This window comes from Diabrotica virgifera, chromosome 2 (assembly GCF_917563875.1).
Source record: "Diabrotica virgifera virgifera chromosome 2, PGI_DIABVI_V3a".
Classification (NCBI taxonomy): domain Eukaryota; kingdom Metazoa; phylum Arthropoda; class Insecta; order Coleoptera; family Chrysomelidae; genus Diabrotica; species Diabrotica virgifera.
Window position 1 is genome coordinate 194,387,426 of NC_065444.1, and position 25,020 is coordinate 194,412,445.

Here is a 25,020-nt window from a genome sequence, read left to right on the forward strand (position 1 = left end):
CATGGTAACTTTAAAACACGCGCGTTTTTGAAAGTTGAATTTAAACACGCTGAGGCGTACTTTAAATAAGCAAAATGGGGTAGCAATAAACAAAATAATAAAGTGTATCAGCTTAAATAAAATAAACTAAAGAAAAGGTTAACAAGTTTTAAAGTAACAGTCATGTTGATATAAATTGTGCTATTTTATTTTATACCATAGTAAAAGCACTTTTATGACTCAACCACCAAAATGCACAGCTATTAACTGTCCTCGCATAGGGTTGGGCTAGTCATCATTTAACAGGTTGTTTCTTTGATATCATACCACCATTATTTAAAACCACAGACCTTCCAGATATTTCCCAAATCATCCTCTAACTGAAGAAGAGCTCCTAGAATTTATATTCTAATTTAGACAGCTGTCTATACTCACAGGAGCCTTTAACGCACATAACAGTATGTGCGGTTCTCAATCAATATTTTGACGCGGAAAAGTAATAATTGAAAATATCAACATCTGCATAAACTCATGTCTTCTTAACACAGTATCTAATACTTACTTTACATAATATTTCCTTTGGACCTTTTTCTGCTGTAGATCTAAGTGTTAGTGACCCTAAATATTATGTACCTTTTTAATTTGGCAAACAATCGATGATCTCTTTGACAACAGTCCTTGTCCTATAATAATTTCTAACAACTGTAGTGGAACTGTACATGTCAAAAGCTATTAGCTTCTTAATAGAGCTAACAGACCAGAGTCTCTCTTGCTCGCTCATGATCATCCAATAACCAGTACTGTTGACTACTTGTTAATGTCAATATTAGACACCACTGTTTCAGTTGCTAAGACTCACCTTGCCAATACAACATATACAGGAAACTAAAGAAGTTTGCCTAAAAAGGTTAGATATAAGTTACCACTCACACAAGAGTGCATAAGAAAATATTTTAGTGCGTAAATTCACTAAATACAGTAGGTACACAACACGGCTATCCGCCTATGTTTTTTAGAGTTTTACAAAATTTGTGTATATTTAAAAAAAAACTAAAGGATTAACATCCTAATTAATCTAAAAAAACATTCACTAGATTTAAAGTATTAGTCATGTTGATATAAATTAAGCCATTTTATTTTATATCATATTAAATAGGACTCAACCACCAAAATGCACAGCTATTAACTATCGCATATTGTCCCCGCATAGGTTTGGGCTAGTCATCTATCATTTAACAGCTTGTTTCGTTGATATCGCACCACCATTATTTAAAACTACAGAGTTTTCGGTTTCCCAACGGCCCTAAATTCCGATTCAATTAAATATGGTCATAAATCCACATAATAGTTAATAAAATACAAAACCAAAACAAACCGTATCGCAACCCACAATAACAGAAATGTCATGGCTTTTAATGCATCTGATATAAACCGTTAACAAAATTCAAATGAAAACAGTGGTGTACAAGCACTTTTATTCGTATTCTGTGAAGTTATATTACAGCAAGTTATATAAAAGTTTTGATCGGTTAACGAGACGTCGAATCAGGTAATTGTAAAATTGTTAGTTTGATGGAACATCAAATTTTATTTTAATTGGTTGACAGAAAACAATATCATCCTTATAGTGAATAGCAGCAATTTATGTTTCTTTGCGCAATTTAATTTTCCCACAGGATGGCTTTGCAAATAATTAAATTGCAGGTATAAAACTTGGATCTTTATTAGCCGAGAAAACAAACAAATTTCGAAAACTTATTGATAATAAAATACCAACAGTGCAACAAATTAAAGATCTTGTATGTGTGTAGTGTATACAGAGTGGACCAAAATATGGAAACACCTAATTATTTTTTAAATAATCAGTCCGATTTATATGAAAACAGAAATTCTTCGGAGAGTACGACAGGAATGTATATTATCACCACTGCTGTTTAATGTATATAGCGAAGTCGTCTTCCAAGAATCTTTAGGAGAGTTTAAGAATGAGATGATCATGAAAGCAAAATTCGTGGTCATTACAAAATATTCAAAAGACAACTTGACACTCCATATTAATAATATCCAGATAGAAAAGTTAGCAAAATTAAAATATCTAGGAACATTGTTTACTCAAACGCAGAACAAACACAAGAGAATAAAAGCGGTATAGAAATAGCAAGTGCAAAATTGGTGAAAATAATATTATTGGCCATTCCACGAATATACGACTGTTTTGGATTATCATGACAACGAATATTTTAGTATGCAACATAAGAAGTACAAAAGTAAATGGCTCTAATAATTATTCCAATAAACAACAATGTAATTTGCAATTTACTTCCAGTCTTCATATTTTGCACAGTAAAATATTCGTTGTTGAGATAATCCAAAACAGTCGTATATTCGTGGAATAGAGTATAGGTTGTAGACACCTAAGAATGGATCTAAGAATAAGGTTGTGGCGCTTCTACGTTTTTACAACTTTGCTCCACGGATCTAAGGCATGCACATTAAAGCAATTAGCGATTAATATTTGATATCGCAGCTGTCAGTGTTTTACAGTTTTCAGACATTAATTAGTTTATCGTGTTAGACATTCTCAAATAGGTCTGGATCCCGCGTATGAAAAAAAAGTTGATTAATAGCAAGCTGAAAATTTGTTAATAGCTTAAGGGTGTCTAGTCGGAGAAACTTTGATATATGGGAACACTGGAACAGGGGCAGTTTTAATTGTGGAACAGGTTAAAAATTTGGAACGGTCAGACCACGAAAACGGCACATTTATTTTGTCCGACAGAACGACTTAAACTCTCCGAACAGAGATTAAACTCTCATGTAAAAATCAGACTGCTTTTTATTACCTGTCAAAATTCTTGTCATTTGACATATTCTACATGTTCCACTCATTAAAACGCCCATTTGGTGATAAATAGCAATCTGATTTTTGCATGAGAATTTAATCTCTGTTCGGAGAGTTTAAGTCTGTTCTGTCGGACAAAATACATGTGCCGTTTTCGTGGTCTGAACGTTCCAAATTTTTAACCTGTTCCACAATCAAAACTTACCCTGTTCCAGTGTTCCCATATATCAAAGTTTGTCCGACTAAACACCCTTAAGGTATTAACAAATTTTCAGCTTGCTAATAATCAACTTTTTTTTCATACGCGAGATCCAGACCTAAAACGTTTTTTCTAAATCAAATAAAGTTAACTATTCTAATTTAGACTTAGGCAAATATGCAAATAAAATGAAATATGCGCATAAATATGCAGTATTTTACCCAAAAATATGCAAGTTTATCTAGAAAATATGCATGTAATAAAATAGTTATTTTCCTAACAAGTGCAGAAAGTCATACTTTTCCGCACGCGACTGCAGTTTGCCGAACGACGCGAAGCGGGAGTTCGGCAAGCAGTCGAGTGAGGAAAAGAGACTTTCTGCAAGCGTTAGGAACAATATTTTTTCTACGAGTCGTTAAAGAATGACCAAATCTTAATCAATTAATTTAATTAATATGAAAATACATACACAAATTAATTCTTTGACAAGGTTGTCAAAGCCAAAGTTTCAGCATAATTGGTTAGCATGACGACGATCTTGGTTCCCATGAGGACGATTCAAAACCACTGTTATTTTCTACTGATTTGACTTTCTAATATTATGTCAAAATTATTTTATTTCATCGAATTCTCGCGTTAATAATTTCATTAAAACATGAACAGAATAAGATATATTTGAAATAAATTAGTAAATAATATCTAAATATTACTTTATTCCATGTATTATAATTACTTTAAGGCCATATTAACATATCTAAATTAACACGCGTGCGGAAAAGTAAAACGCGTGCGGAAAAGTAAAACGCGTGCGGAAAAGTAACACGCGTGCGGAAAAGTAAAACTTTCTAAACTAAAATGCGTGCGCGAAAGTAGACATTTTTGCACGCTCGTAGAAAAAAATTTTTAATTTACAAAAATATTTAAAATATCTTTATATGTTGTATTAATTAACATGTGTATGTATTTTATAAACTAAGCTTATGTTAATTAAAGATTTAAGAATTTTAACAAATAAATGATATTATTTCGAATTGTGGTAACAACAAAATTATCAAGTGCTGTTTTTTTCTAACAGAAACATATGGCTTCTATCTGAGTACATAGAAAAACTTCTTGCGACATTAACTGATGTAACTGGGGCATTTTTCAAATTCGCCATAATAGTTGGCTCTAAATTAAGTGGTTCGGAAAATCTTCCAAGCCACTGGCGGCTCGTGACTACTAAAAGATGCGGTGCACAAATAGCTAAATATACCGAAGGTAAATTTACCCTTAATACAACTTAATAGGTAAATTTACCGGGTACTGGATGAAAAAGGATTTTTTTTTTTTCGTTTTCCTTACACGGCCTTTAAAATTTGAAGAGCTAGATGTTGAAACTTTCTGCGTAATTGTTATATTTAAATCTGGAAGTGGTCTACCAACTTCCTTGATTTGAATTTTCTCCTCAAACGGGTGAGCTTTCACTAATCTAATTTTGTTCATTTTTCCTCACTAAACAATAAAATTTAAACAGAGCAAACACTTCGATTTCATAATCGAACACTTCAAACGTAACTAAAACCCTTGACTGAAATTTCAAATCAACGCTAAAAAGTTATACCTAGAGGCGAGAACCATTCTAATACACTCGCAAAATTACATTTCAAAACACACTCGAGCCAAAGTCTGTCTGGATCCCGAATCTCATAAACCCCTGCATCCGTTGTAAGCTGGCCGCGTCTACCTTTTCCTATACTTTTCAAGTCAAATCTAGAGCCATACGGAATGGTGCTCGGGTAGAGTAACTCACATAAATTATTTGTTTTTTCTTTGAGATTAAATTACATAATGATAAATAATGTATGTAGCTAATGCATTGATATGAAAAAAAAGCATTGTAAAAATATAAGTATTTTTATTGATCAATATATTTTCCGATAATTATATTTTGCAGAGCCAGTGCCATGGCTCCGTGGCCCTTTAGGTCTAGCCGAAACTGGTCCAAGCTACTACTTGAACCACTTCAGAAAGAACCTGGTAACCACTGTTTTTTTTTCATGGTTGTTGGAAAAGGTTTGGAAAGTTTTCTTTCGAATATGTATTACTTTTAACGTTTTGACACAATGATTCATATTCTTTTATTAAAGATGTACTGTCTAACAATGATAATTTGAAAGAATCCAATTGGTAATACATAGTTTACTGAAGGAAACTATAGTTTTATTTTATGAATGACACTGAACACAGGTGTTCACGGCTTATTTTACAACAAAAGTGAAAAGAACCGTCAAACTAAAAATGTTTACCTAGTGATTTAAACTGGCAGATTTTGGAACCCTTGTCTCAAGGAAAAAACGTGACAAGATTATGTATAAGCCGCTATCTTTTATTAGTTCCGATACCAGAAATTTGAATACCAAGAGATTATAAAACAATATTAAATATTGAGATTTCCAAGCTATTTGCTACATATACATATAAAAATATATATAATATACAACCAAAATTTCAAATTATATGCACTTTATGCACATTTATATAAAAATATGCAAAATTGGATATTTTTGCATCTTTCATGCATAATATACAAAATATGCAATTTGTCTACTAATTGGGAGATAAGCCCAACTTTAACTTGAAAAAATAAATTTATTAACGTTTCGCCTTCCACTTCGGGCGTCGTTGAAGTGGAAGTAGAAAAAATGTTAATAAAATTATTTTTTCGAGTTTTTTGGCTTATTTCCCAATTAGTAGACAAATTGCATATTTTGTATATTATGTATGAAAGATGCAAAAATATCCAATTTTGCATATTTTTATATAAATGTGCATAAAGTGCATATAATTTGAAATTTTGGTTGTATATAATATATTTTTATAGTCATATGTATATTTACGATGACAGACACAAAAGAAATTGATAATAAAAGTTAACAATACTTTAAACGCGTTTTTCTCAAAACTGTTTTTGTCAAAGGCTGTAGACATTGTAACTCAAAAACTGCTTGACCGACCCACCTGGAATTTTGTATGTATTTTCTTTAGACATTCCTTGAGGTAACGCTGTCGAGATATTTTTTGTTTTATGCTTATTTTTTGTTTAACAATAATAAGTAGGTTGATTTTCACCCTTTTTTGCAAAAAAAAATTCGTTGGTTTGACTTCTGAGTGATATCAAAAAGTCAAACGTAGATAAAACTAAACAAACTCGAGAGCGTTACCTCGCGAAACGCACAAGCTAATAAAATCTTTTTGAATTTTTAGTGTACTATGATCCAATGATGATTTTTGATGTCCACCGCAAAGTTCATTGTTTTTTGAGGTGTCTTAAAAACTTTGCCACCGTTGGTTTATTTTACAATATATTTCCTGGAATTTTTCCTTGAATAATCTATTAATTATACTGAATATGCTTATTTAATTAAAAAAAAAAGAATGTGTGTGTACTTTGTACGCACGTAAGAAGTTATACTTCTACTACCTATTATGTGATTTTTAAGACAATACCAAAAATTTAAAAAAATAAAAGAATAAAACGCACACAAACACATTGAAAAATGCCACAAAGAAAAAATCATTTCTGAACGATAATAATTGGCAAAAATTTTAAATACGCATTTTCTGAAAAAAAAAAAGTATATAACAAATATACTTACAATCATAAAATGCATAAAAAAATAAAAAAATAAAAACTTGCATCGGGAATCGAACCCGTGAATTTCGGGGTGCTTTGATTCGTAATCGAAGCCTAGACTCACTCGTCCAATTCCACATTATTTTTCATGTGGAAAAATAGGGTAACTGAACGTTTTACTGTTTGACAGTTGTTTTGAATATAATTAAATTATGTAGTTTAAATTTTGTGGAAGAAAATATTAAAATGTAACAAAACAGTAACAAAAACAATATATTAGATGAAGATTGGTAGAACTTTTGTTGGTAATCAAATTAAGTATGTAAATCAAAGCATTACATACCTACTAGATAAATAAATCTACGCCAAAAAATCATAATTTAAAAATAAAAATCGGACCTAATTTGGGATTTCTCTCTAAAATCCCCATTCTTGAGAAAATAAATGTACAGTAGAGCGTCGATACCGAGCAAGCGTTAGTAATTGACGCTTAAAATATCTTCAATTTTCTTCAATATTGTATCCAAAAATAATTTGTTGTTGCAAAGACTGCACTTTTTTGTTTAGTTGCTAGTTGTTATTATCAAGATATAAATATATATGTAGGTATATAAATATGGCTTTTATTCACTTGTGGATAAATATGTATGACTATAAATATGTATCAATATATTGTAGTTCGATTATCCGAACAAATCGGTTTTCCGAACACCTATGTCCCCCAATTAGTTCGGATAATCGACGCTCTACTGTATTTCAACATAATGCAAATGTATAATTACAATATGATTATAATAAAAACTACTTACCAAATTAGAATGAGTTTTCCTTGTCTAAAATAGTCCAAAAGTCCAAAAATATAGGTATATGAAAACTATTTAAAAAGGCAGTATAACTATTAACTAACTTTTGTTTGTTGTTTCTTTTCACACAAATTTTAAAACGCAACAACCATAAATAATCAAACTAGAGCTGTGCCACAGCCGCCATATTGAATAATTTTTGACATGTCATTTGAACATCCAATCAGAACAAAGTTATAATGCGCATGCGCCGGGATTATAGGTTTTAACATATAAAAATTCACCCTCATATCGACGGTAAAGAAGTATAACTTCAATAAAATAAATTTACCATACTTACAAAAAAAAATGTGCTTGAAATATTGATTTCAACCCCTACGGCCCCCTTAAGGATAGCTATGACACGCTTTTGATAGGCAACCCATGAAAGTTCTATTTGTCTATGTATGAAATTTAATAAACAAATGTTTCATCTGGAAAGCAGATGGGTGCAGGTCGACCTAGATTTGGATCTTAGACTATAGTGTTGTGGATTATTCATAGAAATACTAGTACTTTCAAGGCACGGCTCATGAAAGCAACTGTATGGTGTTCTGAGCATTCTTTTTCATTTTGCGTCTTTGGAATAATTACAAATGTGGATAATAACCATGCTTTTGGTAAAATACCTGTGTAGATATTTATACTGTATACGCTCTGAGCTTCGCTGATGTCGCTCCTAGCGGACTACTAATCATTTTGACGTTTTATTGATAAAATATGAATTTCTTACTTCGGATACTTTCACAATTATCGTGTAGATGGCGCTAAGATTAATAGATTAATAATTTATAATTACATATTACGGAACATATGGCTTTTCATCGATTGTCATTTGTTTCGAGCTTCTGTCATGTGTCACATAATATTAATATATCTACGCCATACGTGTTTGGTTTTTATCATTGTTATATACCAATAACGTATGACGTAGATATATTAATATCATGTGACACATGACAGAAGCTCGAAACAAATGACTGTGAATGAAAAGCCCTATTAAAAAAACTTAAATTCAGTATTTAAAACGTAAGCATATTTAAGGTAAAAATATATACCACAGCTTTGACCAACTAATATTTTTATAATTAATATTTTTAATTTTAAATCACTTTGACATTTATGTCAAATTTCCGATAAACGTTTACAGACTTGCCACTACTGGCGCTCGCGAATTTGTAAATATCCCCTCTACGTACGAGCTCACAGCGTATAGTTAATTATATAAATCAAATTTTAAAAATCTAACCAAGTAAATTCACCCATAAAAACTTGGTGGGTGCCTGGTTGTAATTTTTTATTTGTTTATTCTTACTAACGATAGATAAACAGGATCTCCTGTTTTAGATTAGGTTTCTAAAACTCTGAATTCTGTGAACCACTATTAACTTTTTTCAGCCTAGAGCTTGGCAGAGATGAAGACATCTTTTACAAAATACATACGGTATGCGGCAAAATAAACAGTACTGAAATACGAATACCTTCATTTTATATTTTTTGTCATACGCTGAAACTTGCTGAGTGGTTTCCGAACGGTGTTATAACGTAAGTGAATGTCCTGTTAATGTTAGGTGTTTCCGGATGGTACTCAGTTTTACAGAAAAAAATTTTATCGTAGAGTGCTATTTTCGGTCATACGAAAAAGGTTGCGAAAACGATCCAAGTTTAAAATCGATCAACAATGGTTTGAGCAGACCGAGTCAACCTGTCACACGACCAGGAAGTCTCTTCGAATACTGCGTAATCATTTTGGGACTCGCCACTCACCAGCCCTAATGCCACCTGATGCGTACATATGGGGAATGCTGAAGGAGGCAGACGTATCCACCGTCTGACATTCGGGAATTTGCGGATTAGAACTTAAAGTTTTTTTCGTGCTAGAGGTAGGGTAACCATACGTCCGGATTTAAAAGACATGTCCGGATTTTTTTCTTTACTAAAAAAAGGGAAAAACTTGGCCCAACGGTGGGAAATTCCATTCTGCGCTCAATCAAATGGTTAAGGCTACAAGGTGATCCTACCTGGAAAGAGATGGAAGAGAGCGCTTTAACTACAGTCAGCGTTGTACCGAATTATTTGATGAGCGCTTGTCACTTCTCCAAGATATAAAAACGCTGAAACCTAAATGGACTTTACTACCTAAAGGAGAAACCCCAAACACTCATGACAAATGGCAAGAAATATTTGAAGCATTTTCTAAAAGCAACGTTTCCTTTACCAATATTTTTAAAATAGTAGAATTCATCTTTTGTCTGCTTGGTACTTCTGCTCCTACTGAACGTATCTTTTCGATGATGAATTTTATGTGGACGGCTGAAAGAGGAAGATTATCTCTGCCTATTGTAAAGGAGCTTCTCAATATTAAAGCAAATTTTATAATGTCATATTCCGAATTCCATGACAAAATAAAAAATTACAAGCCACTTTTGAGAAAAATTATGCCTTCTGAAAAGTATGAAAGAAGAACAGATGAAGAACATCCTATCCCTGGGCCCAGTACAGACTAAGCATTTCGCATATATATGTACAATGTAGAGGTAGCAACACAGTCAAATTCACATTTTACATTTTATACAACCCCTTGGACTACCCCTGTCCGGATTTGGCCTTAATAAATTATGGTAACCCTAGCTAGAGGACATCTCTAACATCTGTTTTGTCGGGAACGTCGTCGTAAATAATGTTTGCAAAACTATATGATGTAGTTATACTAAATATTACAGTTATGAGCGCGCTAATAACCGGCAAAATAGCTCAAAAGATGGAGAACCTAATACATTGCGAAACAAAAAGAGATGAAATTAGTGGAGGTGGAAAGCATCGTTATAAACCAATAAATTTTACATATTTTCCCACCTTTAGACGTATCAGAGGAGTATGACAACTATCATTGTGACAGTAGAAATTTTATAAAAAAAAACTCCTGTCACAGACGTCTAAAGGTGGGAAACTATGTAATATAATGTTAATTTATAAGTTTATAACGACTTTCCACCTCCACCAGTTTCATCTTTTTTTTTTTTGTTTTGCAATGTATTATGTTTTCCATCTTTTGAGCTATTTTGCCGGTTATTAGCGCAGTCATCACTGTATATAAATAATATAATGTATAACAAAGAATATAATATATATAATAATAATATTTATTATATAAATATGTAATCATAAACATTTCAATATTCATTTCCGTACTGTTTATTTTGCCGCATACTGTATTTTCAACGAAAACTTTTCGTTTATAAATTCTCAAAGTCGTTCATTCGTTCGTGCGTCGCCTCTCCTGGAAAGCTTAGAGCCGATTTAACGATAGATTCTCATGTAGTTTTGTCTTCTGAATCTAAATATGAAAACGGTATTTCGATATCTCTAACCATCTTAGAGATAACCGACTTCAAAATCAAAAATGTGACGTCACTATCCTTCTTTAAATATTTCTTTTCTGCCGACATAGCGAAACGTCAACTCAAATCGTTGCTACTAGGCTTAGTCCTGTCGCCAGGGGGGGGGTACAACGGCCTCCTTAGTTCAGATGGACTTACCCAAGTTTTTTTATGTATTTTGACCCGTAGAACACGAATTTTTTGGGTAATAGTTGATCCGGATGTCGATAAGATTGTTATAAACAAAGAACTTGAGGAATTACATAGCAGCGATTTTTCGCAAAACAAAACATTTTTTGTATTTTTTGGGTGATTCTCAGCAAAAAATGGTCTTACAAGTTTTTTCGTAGGATGCATAGTTTTCGAGATAAACGCGGTTGAACTTTCAAAAAATCGAAAAAGTGCAATTTTTGAACCGGAATAACTTTTGATTAAAAAATAAAATAGCAATTCTGCTTACTGCATTTGAAAGTTCAAGTCAAACTACATCGGTTTTGATTATTTGCATTGCTAAAAATTAAGTTTTTATTTGTCAAAAAAAGCTATAAACACATAGTGTTTCCCGTGCCAAATGCATGCGTTTTAATGTACAGCCGGTTCCTAAAAAAACTGATACGACTCTTAGTAAGATTTGATCATGTTGAGCAGTGTATTTGATTGATCTGACATTATATTTATTATGACAGACAAATAATAAAATAAACAAACAATAAGCAACTGATTACATATTATGTTAATTCATAAATTGTACTAATTATTAAGGTCTAAATGTTTATATTATTTTGAATTCCTGTATTTTATAAAGAGTATATTATAAATGATAGTTTTTACATCAAATAGATCACATAATTATTGTAAACGTGGATTATACAACAAATTATACAACAAATACACAACAAACGTGGATTACGTTACGAGAGTACTGTCATTTGAATCGTAATATGATTTTTTTCGAATCATGAAAAAACTAATAAGTATTTTAGAAAAATTTAAACGCAGGATGAAAGATTACATTATTACCGAGGGCGGAAAGCCCCTTAGAATAAACAATCAGTTTCTATTGAATGAAATATTTGAAATTAAATATCACACTTCTCTTTTATTTTCAGCCCTGTAACTTATTAAAATAAATATTATAGAAGTTTTCAGGGACTTTCAGCCCTCGGTAATAATATAGTCTTTCATTCGGAGCTTAAATTTTTCATAAATATTTATTAGTTTTCTCAGGATTCGAAAAAATGAATACCTACAATTAAAATACATTGAGAATTTTGACATGCGTCACAATTTTGCATTAACTCAATGTAAAATTCTAAACTGTTGAATTCCAGCTTCCCTAATTATTTGACATCAAAAGACATTAGAAACTATTTGTAGAGTATTGAAAACAACTGTTAAAATTGGTCTACATAATTAAACATATTCCAAAATTTTGTAAAAATGTAATACATTTCAGTTTTCAGCCCAAACTTAGGCCACACACAATGCAATAATGTTCACATTTTTGAACTGTCAATATTTTTATTTTATCATCTATTGTTTAAAAACAATACAGTTGATAAGATACCCTCAGCTGCGGAGAAAGTATTCCTAATAATAAAGATTTATAATAAAGTCTAATAACCGTGGAACAGAATAAGCTGTCTGACAAATTTTAAGATTTGGCAGTGACATTGACAGTATGTAAATATTTAGTATTTATCCTTCAAAATACACTGCTCAATTTTCTACAAAATACGCTTCAAGAGTCGTATCAGTTTTTTTTGGAACCAGGTGTACGTAATATACGTAGAAATTCTGTATGCGTGCCTACTCGTTCGATTTCAAATTAGAAATGCATTGAAAACACCATTCAATCACTATGTGTTTAAAGCTTTGTTTACCAATAAAAAAATTATTTTTTAGCAATGAAAATATGCAAAGCCTATAGAATTTGACTTGAACTTTCAAATGCAGTAAACAGAATTGCTATTTTATTTTTCAATCAAAAGTTATTCGGGTTCAAAAACTGCAATTTTTCGATTTTTTAAAAGTTCAACCTCGTTTATGTCGAAAACTATGCATCCTACGAAAAAACTTGTAAAAACATTTTTTGCTTAGAATGACTCAAAATATACAAAAAAATGCTTTGTTTTGCGAAAAATCGCTGTTATGTGATTCCTCAAGTTCTTTGTTTATAACAATCTTATCGACATCCGGATCGACTGTTACCCAAAAAATTCGTGTTTTACGGGTCAAAATACATAAAGAAAACTTGGGTAAGTCCATCTGAATTAAGGAGGCCGTTGTACCCCTACTGGCGACAGGACTAGCTAGTAATTAGTAATTTTACAAATGTTTGACATTTCCCTTCCATAATAGGGAACTTGCATAAATTTTTAAATTCGAAGAAAATGTTATAAATCACAACAGAACATAATTTAAAACATGTATCAAAGATAAAAAAGTTTTGTTTGTCTTTCGTTTGGCCCCTAAAGACGATTAAAAATTCAAATTCAAACAGGTGGTCCAAAACGCATCGTGGCGTCACTTGGTTTTACATTTACATTTTTCCAATAAAGTAAACAGAATTTTAAATTAGACGTTATAAACGTCAGTAGAAAATAAATTTATGTGACGTTACAAGTGTTTTTGATCGTTTGACCTATTCATAGAAAATTTGTACTTTTACAAAATGGTTTTATTTTCAATAGTAAACCTTCGTTCCTTTTCTTCAAAAACAGAATAAAACTAGAATTTTAACAAACTGGTATATATTATTACAATGACATACGATAAATGTTATTAGAATATAAATATTTTTGACTTATTCCACGACGATGAGCTTGCCAAATACCCAAGTAGGTGGAGTCCAATAAACTAAAGAATGAGAAGAAGTATATACCTAAATATAAGGTTGTGTCTAGGTATACGCTAACGTGTACGCAAATAAAAAAGTTAGAGTGTCAGTGATTTCTTATTTTTTATTTGTTTAGTGTTTGTTTTTAAATTAACTACGGAGTGCGGACAATTATTTAGTTCTTTTAATGAGTTTAAGAACATTTTAAAACAGTACGCAAAAGATAAGAGACTATAAATTAATATATATTTTTTTTAGTTATAAATGAAATAGTATTACCGTAAAAGATTAAAATAAAAGGAAGACCTAAAGCTTTCACAATAATAATTAACTTGTTTTAAAGCTTTTTAAAGCCTTGTGGCATTTTTGTAATCAACTATTCTAAATGGGAACTAAGCCACAATTTAACTAAAAATTGATTTTATTAACGTTTCGACTTCTAAACCGGATGTCGTTGCCAAAATACAAAATATTATTAAATTAAACAAAAATGTTGTTGCTTCGTAAAAAATTTTTTCCAATAATTTATTTAATCTGACTAATTTTTGTATTTTGGCAATGACATCCGATTTGGACGTCTAAATGTTAATAAAATATTTTTTTTAGTTAAATTGTGGCTTATTTTGCATTTAGAATAGTTGATTATAATAATTCACTTATGTATAAAAATTATTTTAACAATATTTTGTACCTACATGTCATGTCAACTAAATACATATAATTATTTTGCTAACCTAAATATACATATACTTTTATATATACACATTGATTTATTACAATTAAGTTTGAAACATCTGAATAGTTCTGCTTCCCGTCCCTTAACAAATATGTTTCTATCAAACAAACACTAAACATATCAAAATAGCATGTACCAAAATATATAGTAACTGCGCAAGCTAAATAATGACGTCACTGGCTTGATGAAGTTTAATTCGCGTCTACCCAACTTTTTTATTTGCGTACACGTTAGCGTGTACCTAGACACAGCGAAGTATAACCATAATAAAAACTAATGCAGAACTATGTGACGTCACGTGCCGTTTGAACTATTTTATACCGCTGAAGACTTTAAATATGTATTTCTAAGTTATTACGAGTTTTTGAAGCGTGAAATTTTGGAAATCTCATTTTTAAACAAAACTGAACATTATTATCTAACAAAAAAAAAATGTGCAAGTTCCCTATTGAATGAGTGCAGTCGCATTTTTTTGTGTGTCGGATCTGGTGTAAGTAAACTGTTTATTTCTTTTATTTTATTTGTAAATTCAGCTTATATTATATTGTATATAAATTATTTTTGAAATTGAAAAATATTGACGTAATTTTTTATTTGACGTAGGTAATATACTTGTTATGTGACGTTTGTAATTAATGAATTTGAATAATTTTAACAATATTTGGGTATTTTGAATTATTATTTAATTTAAGCTGTCTACCCAACGATATGTATTATGTACATTATATTTATGTAAATAGTATATACAGGGTGTCAGTTATATTATGGAAACTTTTTTATTTTTAATTTTACAAAAAAAAAGTTATTCTTCATAAAAAGTTCTGCATGACTTAAAACCCAAGATTAAACCATTAGATATTAAATTGTATCTATATTATACGAGGTATGTCAAAAAATACGAATTTCGCTAAAGAGTAAATTATCTTTATTTATTTCACAATATTGAAAATTGTTATTATGAAATGTTGTTTGGAAAAAAAGTTATGTTGTAATGTATGCAATTACATCCTAATGAAAAAAAAAATTTGACGATTTTTCTCAAATTACGGATACCTACATCATTTTCATTTATTACTCTTTTACTTTTCATTTGACGAAAAAAGTTATTCTTCATAAAAAGCTCTTCAGGGTCTAATATGAATTTCGATCAAGAGTAAAGTATCTTTATAACTGACAACATTTAAATTAGAATATAATAATAATAATATCGTATGGCATTTTTGCCGGGGAGATCCTTTCGGATAGTTCCAGCGCCAATTACATCTTTAACCCTGTTTCAAGTAACTAGTGTCGATGTACACTAGCCCAGGGGGACCGACGGCTTAACGTACTCTCCGAGGCACGGTGAGACGGCTCGTGTCATTATTGGAAATGAAAATGGTTTGTCTTTGGCAGGGATCGAACCCACGTACACTGGCGTATGAGGCCAGCGATTATGCCGTTACTCCACGGCCGCTCTAAATTAGAATGATATAATTGCACATGAAAACATAGTTTTTAATTCTAAACAACTTTTTATAATAACAATAATTTTCCATATTATGAATACGTAAATAAACAAAGTTTTCGTTATGATAATACTCGCATTTTCAGCTTGTTAATACTAATAATAATAATAATAATATATTTCTAACCTTCCTGAAGAGTAATAATATTTTTTATGTACTATTTATTTTAAATTCAGCTGTTTATTAAGTTCTATTCAAATTATTAACGCTGCAAACACTTCTCTTTGACTCACTCTAAAAGAGACTTTAATTTCAGAAACAAGTTTTCGTATAAAAGGAAACTTACAAATTATATTTCTACCATTCAATTCAAAGTCAGACGTTTACATAATCAAAAATATTCAGACGAAAATATCCCGCCGTGCTTTGATGTAATCCTTTTTGAGTGTCTAAGGTGTCTTCGTTCTCATCAGTTTTATGATAGGGGAGCCCAAGCAGTTACTCGAGCGCGCCAGAAAATCACATGGGGAGAAGCGCTGTACCCAGTGCCGGATTTCCCACTAGGCCTACTAGGCTGCGGCCTAGGGCCGCAAGCAAAAGGGGGCCGCAGCGTTTTGTAAAATAAACTTTTTTGGTAACAAAAATGTGTAAAAGAAGCCGTGTTTGAATATGGACACGGCTTTGCGCATTCTACTATGCATGATGACATCTAAGCGTGTTGAAAAGAATCAAACATTGACGAAGATTCTAGATTGTCTAGTTTGTTTAGTTTTGTTTCAAATGCTAAGAGCTTTTTCAAGCCTTAGACTTTTTTGCCATCGGTACATAATACGCAAATAATTTACAGCTATCCCTATTTTTACGGCTTATCTGTCTTTACACGGCATATTACGTGTAGTAAAATTCTAACTGGTATGGATATGCAAATATTACTACTTCACAATGTCATCATTAACTTTAAAGAGATGGCTTTTGAATGTTCTTGGATTACTGTTACTTGTATAATTGCAAATTATTAATTCAAATAATAGATATGATTATTTTTTACTAATTATGTATTCAGTGATTGTAATAATTTATATGTATAACAAAAACTAATACTCAATCGAGAAAAGAGAAAAAGTGTTAAAGTGATTTTTGAAGTTATACTTCTTTACGCGCGATATGAGGGTGAATTTTTATATGTTAAAACCTACGATCCGGGCGCATGCGCATTATAACTTTGTTTTGAATGGATGTTCAAATTACATGTCAAAAATTATTCAATATGTCGGCTGTGGCAAAGCTGTGGTTTGATTATTTATGGTTGTTGCGTTTTGAAATTTGTGTGAAAAGAAACAACAGAAAAAAGTTAGTTAATTAGTTTCATATATATTTTTGGACTTTTGGACTATTTTGGACAAGGACTCATTCTAATTTGGTAAGTAGTTTTTATTATAATCATATTGTAATTATACATTTGGATTAGGTTGGAATCAATTTATTTTCTCAAGAATTGGGATTTTAGAGAGAAATCCGAAATTATGTCCGATTTTTATTTTTAAATTATGATTTTTGGCGTAGATTTATTTATCTAGTAGGTATGTAATGCTTTGATTTACATGCTTAGTTTGATTACCAACAAAATTCTACCAATCTTCATCTAATATATTGTTTTCTTACTGTTTGGTTATATTTTGATATTTTCTTCCACAAAAATCAAACTACATAATTTGATTTAAATTCAGAATAACTGTCAAACAGTAAAACGTTCAGTTGCCCTATTTTTCCACATGACAAATAATGAGTAATTGGATGAGTGAGTCTAGGCTTCGATTACGAATCAAAGCGTCCCCAAATTCGCGGGTTCGAATCCCGATGCAAGTTTTTATTTTTTTATTTTTTAATTTTTTATGCATTTAATGATTGTAAGTATATTTATTATATAATTTTTCTTTTCAGAAAATGCGTATGTATTTAAAATTTTTGCCAACAATTATTATCTTTCAGAAATCATTTTTTCTTTGTGGAATTTTTCAATGTGTTTGTGTGCGTTTTATTCTTTTATTTTTTAAATTTTTGGTATTGTCGTAATAAAAATTTTTGGAAAGAAGTAAGTATTAAAATTAGTTTAATATTTAAATAAAATATAAATAAATTGTTTAGGGTACATTATATCAATTTCGTTAAAATCACATAATATGTAATAGAAGTATAACTTCTTACGTGCGTACAAAGTACACACACATTCATTTTTTAATAATACATTGTTACTATGGAACGCTTAAAATTTTGAACATCTTTAACAACAAAATACTTGGATCACAGAATATATCATTGTCAATTCTCTGCTTGGATCATCCATAAATAACAAACAATTCACTTTTTATTAAGTTCACGTCCTGAATCAAATATTTATCAAATACACTATCAATATTATTTAATCAATAACTCAAAATATTCCCGATGCCATGTCAAATATTTAAAATTGTCACTGTCTTGTCATCATGTTCTATTTGACTCAGTGCGTTGTAGGTATAACAAAGATAGCGAATGTTCGATTTGGAAAATATCACCACTGACATGGTGTCCATTTTTTTCAAATCCTAAAAAAACTAATAAATATTTTTTAAAAATTCAAACGCAGAATGAAAGAAAAAATTATTATCGAGGGCCGAAAGTCCCTTAGAATAAATAAAAGGTTTTTTTTCTAAAAGATATTTGAAATTAAAAATCACACTGCATTTTCTCTTAGTTTTTCACCCCTGTAACTTAATAAAATAAACATTACAGAAGTTCTCAGGGACTTTCGGCCCTCGGTAAGAACTTCATTCTGCGTTTAAATTTTTCAAAAATACTTATTAGTTTTCTCAGGATTTGAAAAAAATGAATCCCATTTAAATAGCTTTAGAGCCGAAACTACGTACCCATCCCCTTAACGATTTGATTATAGTTATTTTCCTAACAAGTGCAGAAAGTCATTCTTTTCCGCACGCGACTGCAGTTTGCCGAAAGACGCGAAGCGGGAGTTCGGCAAGCAGTCGAGTGCGGAAAAGAGACTTTCTGCAAGAGTTAGGAACAATATTTTTTCCTAAGAGTCTTTAAAAAATTACCAAATCTTAATCAATTAATTTAATTAATATGAAAATACATACACAAATTAATTATTTGACAAGGTTGTCAAAACCAAACTTTCAATATAATTAGTTAGCATGACGACGATTTTGGTTTCCATGACGATGATTCAAAACGACTGTTATTGCCTATCGATTTGACTTTCGAATATTATGTCAAAATAATTTTATTTCATCGAATTGTCGCCTTAATTTCATTAAAACAGAAACACAATAAGATATATTTGAAATAAATTAGTAAATAGTATCTAAATATTAGTTTATTGCATGTATTATAATTACTTTAAAGCCATATTAACATATCTAAATTAACACGCGTGCGGAAAAGTGAAACTTTCTAAACTAAAATGCGTGCGCGAAAGTAGACATTTTTGCACGCTCGTAGAAAAAAGATTTTGCGGCAAAAAAAGCTAGAAAAGTGAGTGTTTAGAGTTTAGATATGAGATTTATTATGAGTATGGAGTGGAGTGAGTGTCAATGTTAATCACTAATCCAACTTTATCCAAATTAAGAACATGACATTGACGTTTTTCAGTATAAGAGAATAATGTGACAATTTAACGATCTAAAAGTTTATTTGCGGTATTCTTAATATTTTTATTTTTCAGTACTGTTATAGAGTTCATATTATTTTCCTTGTTCTTTTACTTATAATGTCTTTTCAATTAGGCCTTTTTTAGTCTTTTGCTGTCAACTGTATCTACTTTCTCCCCGGATGAAACAAATGCTATTTAATTTTAACAATTAAGGGCAGAGGCGCAAAATATCGCCTCTCAAAATGTTCAATGTGATTTACGAATGTACTTTTTGTAGTAGGTACCATTCTTGTACCAATTTTAACTAGTAAAATTAAAATAAACGTTATGTATTAATATTATATGCTTTATGCTTTAATTACATAATTGTGAAATTATCGGGGGCCGCTCGGGGTAATTTGGCCTAGAGCCGCAAGTACCTTAAATCCGGCACTGGCTGTACCATGTAAATGTAACCCTTACATATATGGACTCTTAATACAGGGGAGTTCGTTAAGGAGGTACCGAAAAAAATATATCCTTAGAAACATTCGAAATCGTCAGATTAAGATATTATGGTAAGTTAAGTACATGCAGAACAGTGTATGTTTCAAAAATCTGACGATTTGAATGGGGCGTATAATAGTAAGGAAATGGGCGATTTACAAAGATTAAAAAAAGCGGATATTTCTCGAAATGAACATCAGATCGAAAAGCTGAAAAATGCGTGTTCCACATTTTTCAAAAATCTATCGAACTATACCAAACATGACCGCCCACGTAGAGGGGTGGGAGTAACTTTAAAATTTTAAATAAGAAACACACGAGCTATATTTCGCGAAATGAATATCAGATCTAAAAACTGAAAAATACGTGTTCAATATTGTTTAAAATCTATGCCATATGATGCATGAATGACATCGAACACGACCACCCACGGAGGTAGTCTGGGGAGTTACTTCAAAATCTTAAATAGGAGCCCCCATTTTTTTATTGCAGATTTGGATTCCTTACGCAAAAATAAGTAATTTTATTCGAGACATTTTTTCGAATTATTAACAGATGGCGCTATTATCGGAAAAAAACGATTGTTGAAAATGGAAAATTAAATTAAAAACTGGAAAGTTCCCATTTGAAAATTCCACAATGGAAAACTTAACTTAACTTTTTTTGGTTTTATGACCTAATATTTACAACCCAATAGGTCCCCATACCCCTCGAGTAATTGTAAATTTAGCATACTTTCCTCCCCTACTATTATTTATTTCGTTGATTTTTCTATCTCGGAAAAAATCTAAACTCAGCACCTACTGATAAAATTGTACTAGTTTTTATTTTTGATTATGTTATAATCAGGGTGGCCCATTAAAAATGGGACATAATGTAGAAAAAGAGCCGGGATAGGTGAAATTTGCTATGATAATCATTTTAGACACCATAAGAGTCTATAACTTAAATAATAGAACCTAAAAAAAACGTATAAGCACTTTGTCGCCACTTTTTAGTGGCACATGGGTCGACAGTTGCGCATCAAACTTTCCACTTATAGACGGTGTTTATTTTTATTTTTTATTTTTTTATTTATCTATTATTAAAACTTACAAATACCACCTAGATAGTAATTAGATGTAAGAGTGCTCATTACTTAATATAACAATATACACAAATACAAAATAAAAATACAGAAAGTAAACACATTAAAAAAATGGTTAATAAGGTTTTAAAATTATTTGAGTCCGGCTATTATCTATTCATAACATCTCCTAATATCCCTTACACCGCAGTTAGAGAGGTCTATATCACAGATCTTTATAATATATATATATATATATATATATATATATATATATATATATATATATATATATATATATATATATATATATATATATATATATATATATATATATATATATATATATATACATCCTACTATCAATTTGGCATCGATACATTATGCATTTACCATCGATTTGGCATCGTCTTGCAAAGTGGCATCTGTATATCGATGCCACTTTACACTACCTTAATAACTTTATTCCTGTACTTGCTACCAGAAGTCTAATCAGCTCGGTAGTTAGAGATTTGATTCCTTGATGTTACTTTAATATATCAGCTTTCCTTGTTTACCTCTTACTAAGTTATATAAGTTTATTCCATAAAATGTTTGAGTCCAAAATGATCGTACAGTGAAAATATTATATACATTTAGTTCAGTGTTTTACCGTTTTGTCGCTGCCGTTATATACATGAAAACGTATATCCCACTTTCATTATCAATCATTTTGGCATCAGAAATTTGGCATCACTGTTGAATACAATATTATTCACAACGAAAAATAGACAATTTGAGAATGTATATATTATTTTCATAAAGAAATCAGTCTGGCATCATGTTTTATTGTTTTCACCCAATTTTGAAAAAATGTGAAAACTTTGTATTATCCACGTCCGTCTGTCCGTCTGTCTGTAACCACAACTCCTCCGTCAATATACCAGCTAGAATGACAAATGAGGTATCAAATGAAAGCTGATAATCCAAGGATGGTACTAAAGGTGAGATATTTGACCTTGGCGGTCTGTCCGTCGGTCTTTACGACCGCGAATATAATTCCTCCATCATTATACCAGGTAGAATGACAAATGAGGTGTCAAATGAAAGCATATAATCCAAGGATGGTACTAACGGTGAGATATTTGACCTAGGCTGTCTTTCCGTCGGTCCCTCCGACCGCAAATATAACTCCTCCGTCATTATACCAGGTAGAATGACAAATGAGGTGTCAAAAGAAAGCTTATAATACAAGGATGGTACTAAAGGTGAGATATTTGACTTAGGCGGTCTGTGACTCGGTCCCTCTGACCGCGAATATAACTTATCCGTCATTATACCAGGTAGAATGACAAATGAGGTGTCAAATGAAAGCTGATAATCCTAGGATGGTACTAAAGGTGAGATATTTGACCTAGGCTGTCTTTCCGTCGGTCCCTCCGACCGCGAATATAACTCCTCCGTCATTATACCAGGTAGAATGACAAATGAGGTGTCAAAAGAAAGCTTATAATACAAGGATGGTACTAAAGGTGAGATATTTAACTTAGGCGATCTGTGCGCCGGTCCCTCCGACCGCCAATATAACTCCTCCATCATTATATCAGGTAGAATGACAAATGAGGTGTCAAATGAAAGCTTATATTCCAAGGATGGTAATAAAGGTGAGATATTTGACCTAGGCTCTCTTTCCGACGGTCCGTACGACCGGGAATATAACTCCTCCGTCATTATACCATGTAGAATGAGAAATGAGGTGTCAAATGAAGGCTGATATTCCAAGGATGGTACTAAAGGTGAGATATTTGACCTACATGGTCTGTCCGTCGGTCCGTCCGACCGCGAGTATAACTCCTCAATCATTATACCAGGTAGAATGATAAATGAGGTGTCAAATGAAAGCTTATAATCCAAGGATGGTACTAAAGGTGAGATATTTGGCCTAGGCAATCTTTCTGTCGGTCCGTACGACCGCGAATATAACTTCTCCGTCATTATACCAGGTAGAATGACAAATGAGGTGTCAAATGAAAGCTTATATTCCAAGGATGGTACTAAAGGTGAGATATTTGACCCAGGCTGTCTTTCCGTCGGTCCGTACGACCGCGCATATAACCCCTCCGTCGTTATACCAGGTAGAATGACAAATGAGGTGTCAAATGAAAGCTGATAATCCAATGATAGTACTACAAGTGAGCGATTTGACCTAGGCTGTCTTTCCGCCGGTCCGTACGACCGCGACTATAACTTCTGCGTCTTTATACCAAGTAGAATGACAAATGAGGTGTCAAATGAAAGCTGATAATCCAATGATGATACTACAGGTGAGCGATTTGACCTAAGCTGTCTTTCCGCCGGTCCGTACGACCGCGACTCTAACTTCTGCGTCTTTATACCAAGTAGAATGATAAATAAGGTGTCAAATGAAAGCTTATAATCCAAGGATGGTACTAAAAGTGAGATATTTGGCCTAGACAATCTTTCTGTCGGTCCGTACGACCGCGAATATAACTTATCCGTCATTATACCAGGTAGAATGACAAATAAGGTGTCAAATGTAAGCTGGTAATACAAGGATGGTACTAAAGGTGAGATATTTGACCTAGGCGGTCTGTCGGTGGGTCCGTCCGACCGCGAATGTAACTCCTCTATCATTATACCAGCTATAATAATAAATGAGGTGTCAAATGAAAGCTTATAATCCAAGGATGGTACTAAAGGTGAGATATTTGAGCTGGGTACTCTTTCTGTCGGTCCGTACGACCGCCAATATAACTCCTCCGCCATTATACCGGGTAGAATGACAAATGAGGTGTCAAATAAAAGCTTGTGGGTGAAAACCTAGGACTTACGAAGTCCAATTTAAAAATAGGGCATATCAGAGATATGCCTTAGACATCATAGAAGACAATGACACAGAAAAATCAAACAAGCAATATGTCAAAAGGGCCTTAGTTATGTATCTCCGGTCCTGTTGGTCCAATCGTGATGTATAGCACCTCAAATGATAGGATTTGACAAACAGAATACAATGAGAGAAAAATCAAATACAACCTCATGTCAAAAGGGCCTTAGTCGCGTATCTTCGGTCCTATAAGACCAATCGTGACGTACGGCATCTCAAATAATAGGACTTGACAAATAAAATACAATGACACAGAAAAATCAAATACAGCAACAAGTCAAAAGGGCCCTAGTTATGTATATCTAGTCCTATTGGTCCAATTGTGACGTACAGCAGCTCAAATGGTAGGGTTTAATGAACAGAATACAATGACACAGAAAAATCAAATACAGCAATATGTCAAAAGGGCCTTATTTACGTATCTTCGCTCCTATTGGTCCAATCGTGGCGTACAGCACCTAAAATAACTGGATTTGACTAATATAATACAATGACGTATGAAAATCAATTACAGCATCATGTCAAAAGGGCCTTAGTCTTGTATCTACGGTTCTATTGGTTCAATCGTGACGTACAGCGTCTGAAATGATGGGATTTAACTGGCAGAATAAGATGGTGTAGACAAATGAAAATGACGGCATGTAATAACACTTTAAAATTGTAGAAATAAAATGGATTAACACACATGGTATGACATATTAGGTGAGAGTATTTAACAAATAGAATACGATTACATACGTCCAGGATTTGACAAGCTACTTCTCTACATATGATAAACGCGAAAGGGCCCCAACGTTCACTGCTCGACATAGGCCTCCCGTTCACTGCATATACCCACTGCTTTCTGACGCTGTGACTTGAGAGGATAGGATTTAACGAATAGAACGACAAAGAAGACTAAACAAGGCAGCTCACGGGAAAAACACAACTGTCCGTTTTATACTCTACAGGGAAGCATCAAATATTCAACGTAAGAATATATTAGAGTATAACGGTATGATAAATCTTTTTCTTCTTTTTTTCATTTAGTGCATTCCGTACGTTTTTTAAACAT